This window comes from Littorina saxatilis, linkage group LG7 (genome assembly GCF_037325665.1).
Source record: "Littorina saxatilis isolate snail1 linkage group LG7, US_GU_Lsax_2.0, whole genome shotgun sequence".
Lineage (NCBI taxonomy): Eukaryota > Metazoa > Mollusca > Gastropoda > Littorinimorpha > Littorinidae > Littorina > Littorina saxatilis.
Window position 1 is genome coordinate 17,222,758 of NC_090251.1, and position 6,985 is coordinate 17,229,742.

General features: G+C 40.2%; 1 non-coding gene across 1 annotated transcript; it reads right to left on the reverse strand.

Annotated features, from left to right (window-relative positions):
• On the reverse strand, positions 1-74 carry Trnar-ucg (transfer RNA arginine (anticodon UCG)). Its single transcript has one exon. It is a non-coding gene; the product is annotated as a tRNA-Arg (tRNA).
• Positions 75-6,985: the final 6,911 nt, after the last annotated feature.

Below are 6,985 nucleotides of genomic sequence, written 5' to 3' on the forward strand. Positions count from 1 at the left end.
GGACCCTGATGGGATTCGAACCCACGACCTCCCGGCCCGAAGCCCGATGCGCTAACCACTGCGCTACGGGGGCCGGTTTGTATATAAAAGTTGCCAAGCTGCACCTATTCTGAATTTGTGTCGATTTTTTTTATTGGTACCTGACATTATTGTCAGGTCGATTTGGGGGGTACCCTTACTTCGGCGGCGGTCACGTGATACTTATAACAGAAATCTTTGAACCAAAAAGTGGGCCAGGTAGCCAAGTGAAGGGCCTTTAATGGCATATAAAGTTTGAATAAAATGACACGGGAATAAACGTTTTAGTTTGGGTACGAAAATGGGTGCAATAATTTTTTGCTCAGTTTAAATATGTGCTTTACTAAGCAAATGCAAACATACTCAAAGAAATAATTCTGTACACAATGCCAAATCAAATCAAATACATCGAAGTTAACTAACACAAGAAACAGTATGCAAACTTGTAACTGTCAAATTTAAGTTAACATATATGTCGAATGCGTGTCAACATTATGGTGTTTTGCAAACTCAAGCTAAATATGTGTCCTTGTAATAAACTCTTATATACCTTTCTTTCTTTCTTTATTTGGTGTTTAACGTCGTTTTCAACCACGAAGGTTATATCGCGACGGGTCTTATATACCTACCACTATGCGAAACGGTAAAACAAGTACCGAATGATAACATAAAAATGTTCATGAAGAAACAGGTAAAACGCTATATGATATCTTATGCAAGACCGGTTCTTATGCAAGACCGGTTGTCGTTCACCTTTCCGGTACTTTGAAACTTTTACCTATATTATACGCAATCAAAAACCAAGAATTGTAGGTTATTTGAAACGTTTAATTATCGACAAAACGTTACCAAAAAACAAAACAAAAGTTACAAATGTTGGCAATGACTAAACGTTCCAATAACCTACAATTCTTGGTTTTGTAACGAACGGTAGCAGTTTATCTGTTTTGGGGTTTCTTTAATAATTATACGGGAAATTGACTTCCGGTTAACACGACTTCTGAACAGGTAAAGGTTATAATTATAAGTATTTATCCTACATACGTGAGAGAGACACCCGTGAGATAATAATCGTTCAAATCACACGTGTGTATATCATGTAAATGAGGTCATGTCAAGCAAGTCTGGCAGGGACCTGTTTTTCCACTGCTTATGGTGCCAAAGTCACCGAGACAAACGTCATTATAGAAACAAAAATTGCGCTCGCTAATTACCCTCCATGAATCTTTAGAACTAACACGTCACGCCACACTTTCAGAGTGACGTTTCTTTGCTTTAACGTAATACGAGGCTTTAGAAGAGATCGAGGTTCCAAAACAAGCGTCTTCAATTTAGCTGCCTCGACTGCAGGACATTTTTAGTAAAATACACGTAAGTACAGTATGTAGGATAAACAGAATACTACATGGCTTGCTGTTTCGTACCAGATTTTAAATGGCGAGGTAAAAAAACGGTCATACACGTAAAATTCCACTCGTGCAAAAAACACGAGTGTACGTGGATGTTTCAGCCCACGAACGCAGAAGAAGAAGAAGAAGAAGAAGAAGTACCAGATTTACACTCGTTGCTGTTTCAAATAGTGAACAGCTCGCTTTCGCTCGCAGTTCAATATTTAAAAAATACAACTCGTGTAAATCTGGTACGACACAGCAAGCCATGTAGTATTCTCTATAGGTACGAAACAAACCGTAGCGCAGAGTGGTGCAAGAAGTATTTCATATGGAAAGACTTAAAATGAGAGCGGTTCGTTTGGATCGCTCAAAGGAAAATCAACAACGAAATGTCTCGCTTGCGGCTTCATGCTTGCGAATATTTGATCAGTGTGACGTTTGCTGCGTATTACTTATTTTAGTCTGCAAGAAAGCGATGCGTAAAAAGTCAGCAAAAATTAGATTTGCAAGGCATACCAAATTGAGGGACGACTTACAGTTATCTCCAATTCGATTTCGCTGTTTGTCGCTCTCGAGTATGCAATACTTAATTGGTTTAAACAAGACTTTATTCAATTTGTATCATGACTGTGGCATTAACAATATATGGCATTTAGGATTTCTCACTCAAGCATAGTGCTTCTTTTAAGCAATCATAGTGAAAACATAATAGTGGTAAGGCAAAAAAAAAATGGTCTGTTTACGGTAACCCGACCGACCCTATTTTTTTCGCGCGACCCTAGACTTTTTTTTGGCATTTGGGGAAAAAAAAAAATAAAAATAACGTAAAAATATGTTTTTTTGGAAAAAAAAAAAAAAAATCCCGACCTACCGACCCTATTTGTTTGGCCTATGTTACCGTAAACAGACCTTTTTTTTTTGGGGGGGGGGGGGCCTAAGCATGATGGCGGACTAAATCGAAATAGCCGAAGAATACCGGCTATAACAAACACTGAAAAGCAAGACACAATAACATAAAAGGGATATAAGGGTTGTAATACAGAAGGTGATGAAATGGGACAATTTAATGAATGGTACCTCTTCTGTGCTTTTAACCTTTAAACAAACAAGTACCACGCAGTGCCGGCCGATCTTGTGTAATTATAGTCTAGGTCATAGGTCATATATAGGTCACATAGCTCCTCACACGCGCACGTGCAGATACGGATAGCGGTGCCTCGTCCGAATGGCCCCTCAACAAGGAACATTTCCTGTTGACCGCAGACCTGTATCTTCATTTGACTTAGGGCCAATAACAATTATATCGGTCACTCCGTCTGTCCTTTGTCTTATATATTGTTCGTGTCAGTCAACTGCTGTGGTAATATTTGAAAAAGTCCGCTAATATTTGGTCATTACTGACTAAAAAATGTTCAGAAGTGTGTTTTACCAGTCACAGGGTAACATTCCTGGAGGGTTGTGTGTGTGCAGGGTGGGGGGGGGGTGGCGGGGGGATGCGCAAAAAAGGAATAGAGAGAGAGAGAGTGTGTGTGAGTGTTTGTGTGTGTGTGTGTGTGTGCCGGCGTTATTGCGTGCGTGCGTGTGTTTGCGTGCGTGCATGCGTGCGTGTGTATGTGTGTGTGTGTGTGTGTGCCAGTATGAGCAAACGTGAGTGTGTCACAGTGTGTGCGTGGGTGCGTGCGTGCGTACGTGCTTGTGTGTGTGTGTGTCTGTGTGAGGGAGAGAGAGTAGGTCAAGACAGACAGACAGATAGACAGAGAAAGACTTATTTTGCACGTACCAAGATAAGAAGTGAACAATTTCAATTAAATCCACTAAGTTTATCAATTAACCATGAGCTGCATTCGTGATTGTGTCAGCACGGCGAACTTTGATCAGCGATCAACTTTGATGACGTTTTGCGTGATATTATATTTTCCGTCGCAGTCCGCCTGAGCAAGAATCGGTGTCAACAACAACAACAACAAGTCGCGTAAGGCGAAAATACAATATTTAGTCAAGTAGCTGTCGAACTCACAGAATGAAACTGAACGCAATGCCATTTTACTCGTAGCATCGTCAGGCCACCGCTCATGGCAAAGGCAGTGAAATTGACAAGAAGAGCGGGGTAGTAGTTGCGCTAAGAAGGATAGCACGCTTTTCTGTACCTCTCTTTGTTTTAACTTTCTGAGCGTGTTTTTAATCCAAACATATCATATCTATATGTTTTTGGAATCAGGAACCGACAAGGAATAAGATGCAAGTGTTTTTAAATTGATTTGGACAATTTAATTTTGATAATAATTTTTATATATTTAATTTTCAGAGCTTGTTTTTAATCCAAATATAACATATTTATATGTTTTTGGAATCAGCAAATGATGGAGAATAAGATAAACGTAAATTTGGATCGTTTTATAAATTTTTTTTTTTTTTTACAATTTTCCGATTTTTAATGACCAAAGTCATTAATTAATTTTTAAGCCACCAAGCTGAAATGCAATACCGAACCCCGGGCTTTGTCGAAGATTACTTGACCAAAATTTCAACCAATTTGGTTGAAAAATGAGGGCGTGACAGTGCCGCCTCAACTTTCACGAAAAGCCGGATATGACGTCATCAAAGACATTTATCAAAAAAATGAAAAAAACGTTCGGGGATTTCATACCCAGGAACTCTCATGTCAAATTTCATAAAGATCGGTCCAGTAGTTTAGTCTGAATCGCTCTACACACACACACACACACACACACACACGCACGCACGCACGCACACACGCACGCACATACACCACGACCCTCGTTTCGATTCCCCCTCGATGTTAAAATATTTAGTCAAAACTTGACTAAATATAAAAATCATCCAAGCATTGTTTTGCGAGCAACACGTCAGCTTCAACCACGCCGCGTGACTGCAAAGACAAAGGAGATACGGGGAAGGGAGGGGGGGGGGGGGGGGGCGGGGATGGAGCACAGAGCAGCAAAAGCGCAAAACGTAAAACTAAAACACTTAGACATGGCAGGTCTGACGTCATTCAAGTGTCACACTTCATCATAGCTCATTGGATGGTGCGCGCACACTCTTCAGCCGGAGAGATAATGTTTCGCAGAATCACCCTCCCTAACTCTTCGCGCTATTCCTGCATCAGTGTGACCTAGTTTTATATTTTGCCGCTTCGGATTGGCTGTTTGCTCTGCCGACGTCACAGGTTAGAAGGTCAGACTTGTTGATGTGCTCCGCATGTCGCAAAGAGAGCGCATGTGTGAATCATTTCGGTTACAGCTCCAACAACTGTTTACGTCGCTTTCCGGGCCGCCACTGCACGGCGGAAAGCTGGCTATGACACGGCTTTTGAAAATGACGACTAATCTGGGATCTTAGTAAGCTAAAACAAAGGAGAAGAACAATAAGAAGAAGAAAAAGAAAGTACCTGGGGATAAAAACTAAGCACACAGGGAGAAAACTACATGTAGAATGACAACCCCTTAAACTGACTGACACAAAACCTCCCGGCGTTTTTGGCCGCTCGTGCGATCGACACCTGCATCAGTAGAAATGGCAGAACATAAGAACTACAAAGGATAACCAACCAAAACAACATGTTCTGGACAGATAATTGACGAGGCTTTCTTCCCGTATGTAAAAGTTGCCAAGTTGTGCCAATGCTAAATATTAGTAGATTTTTGATTGGGACCTTTTGTTTTGTCCCGTCGATTCTGGTGGCACCTCTGCTTGAGCTGTGGTCACGTGACCCCAGTTGAAGAAATCTTTGATCCGAGAAGTGTACACATGCAAATGAAATGCCTTTTGATGGCTTTATAGAAAGTTTGAACACCTGATACGGGAATGAAATTTTTGGCGGGGTATATAATTTGTCGCAATATTTTTATTTTTATTTGTGCTAACGAATACAAATGTGTATTATGATATTTTTCCCAAACGTTATTCCTTAAAGGCACAATCAGCTTTGACGTAAACCATCAGTTTCTGGTCACACGGACACGGTCATGCTTTCACACACAGTACAAACACCCTTTCGTTTAAACACTCACCGCTTGAGAACATCCTGGGTGCCCTCCGTATAGAGCGAGCATTTTTCAAAGAATTTATTTTTGCGTAGCCAGCCGGATTGTCTAGTACCACAATCGGACGCCTCGTTCTGGCGCTAGAACTAACTTTTAACATCTAAATAATAAATTGACAGCTTGTAACACAAACATTCTTAAGTTATAAAAGGTTTCTTTTTATATCAAGACAAGATCAGTACAACTCGAAGTTTTGAAAGTTTTAAAAAAGGGAGCCCGGAAGCAGGTCACGCAAGGTCGTGTTTCGCCAAGCAGACGAATTTTCTGCATATCGCTTGCTTCTTTGAAGCCAACCGCCGCCAATAAGTTCGTGTGACTTGCAGTCGTTTGTTGCATTTTAGATTCAGAGTTACATGCGAGTCGCATTGAAATCACAAACTGACGACGAAATTGTGAAAAAAAGGGAAGTGTGTGACACGGGTCCACGATGGCTCAGGGGTAAAATAAACCACGAAATCTGATGTGTGGTTTACGCAAGCTAAATAGCCATTAAAACGAACTGTGTCGTTTGATGCTGTTAAATGCTATTGCAAGTGTGTTCCATAAGGTTAGAACTGATTTTTTCGTGAGAATATTTAAACCGTTGTATTAGTATCATTTTCATTATATACTCGTACAAACAATGTCTTTAAGAACGAAGTCATGCTGATTATTGGTATGTGTACGAATAGAAATTTACAGTTCTCACACGAAAAAGCCAGGACATAATTATTATCTGAGGTATTGAGCATTATCGCTCACATCAGAAGGACCGTATCATTTAAAGCAGTTCGTGAGTTGAAGCGGAAAACCCGTAGTTGCTCGTGACACCGAAGGATACGATGAGATTTAAAGTGTCAGGGGCCAAAGCAAGGCCTCATTGTGGTTGGATTCCTTGGTACACGGACAATGGAAAATGTAACGGAAATTCTTCTACTGCTTCGTGTGAGCGGAAAGACAATCTGCACAACTCAATGAACCCCCCACCCCCCCCTCCATTTTTTTATTTATAAGACATCCAAAGACTTACAAATAAATGTGAGAGGGAGTTTTGAAATCGAGGTAGTGAACAAAACATCTGAACAAATGAAGCCCTTAGAAGAGGGCGGTAAGGCCACACACAAAAAATAGTCTGTTTACGGTATCCCGACCGACCCTATTTTTTCGCGCGATCTTAGACTTTTTTTTTTTTTGCATTTGGGAGAAAAAAAATTAAAAAAATAAAAAATAAAAAGTCTTTGTTTTTTGGCAAAATAACTGAAAAATATGGGGTTTTTTTAGAAGAAAAAAAATGAACAAAAAAATCCCGACCTACCGACCCTATTTTTTGTGTGCCTATGTTACCCTAAACAGACCTTTTTTTTGGTGGTCTAATCATAAATCATTTGTTTGTGTCAGTGTAAAAATAGAGTCAAAATTCATACGTTGTTTGCTGTTATATTTTCTTTCCTGAACAAGCTTCATCCTGATAAACGTCTTGAAAAAAAGTTGTAAAAGTATGAGTCCTTGAAAGTATATATACTTCCTCATGCG